Genomic DNA, 511 nt, shown 5'->3' with positions numbered 1-511 from the left:
GTTTATGTGTGTGAAGAGAAAAAGAGGGGACACAGTGGTTGGGTTGGGTGTGGTGGGGATCAAGAGGAGAACCAGGAATGTGTTGAGAGTCACGGAGAGGCAAGGGGCCCAGGAAGGGAACAGGAGTGTGGCGGTTCAGTGCCTGGGGAGTCAAGTCAAGCTGCCCTGGGCTAGACGTGAGCTCTGTGGCCCTGGGTGATAACATCTGCAACCCTCAGTTTCCCCTGTGCCCCTCTGTAAAATGGAAAAGCTATAATGGGCTCTACCTCACAGGGCTTTTTGTATGAAATTAGATACATTATAAGTATTTAGTGTAATCTGAAGCACAGGGTGTTTTTTTAAAAAAAGTTATTATTTATGTAGAGATGGGGGGGGGGGGAGTCTCACAGTGTTGCCCAGGCTGGTCTCGAACTCCTGGCCTCAAGTGATCATCCCACCTCAGCCTCTCAAAGTGTTGGGATTACAGGTGTGAGCCACTGCTCCCAGCCCAGAGTAAACATTTTATAAATGG

The sequence above is a fragment of the Pan paniscus genome, chromosome 12 (assembly GCF_029289425.2).
Source record: "Pan paniscus chromosome 12, NHGRI_mPanPan1-v2.0_pri, whole genome shotgun sequence".
Classification (NCBI taxonomy): Eukaryota; Metazoa; Chordata; class Mammalia; order Primates; family Hominidae; genus Pan; species Pan paniscus.
The sequence above is the reverse complement of the archived record's forward strand: the minus strand, read 5'-3'. Positions refer to the sequence as shown.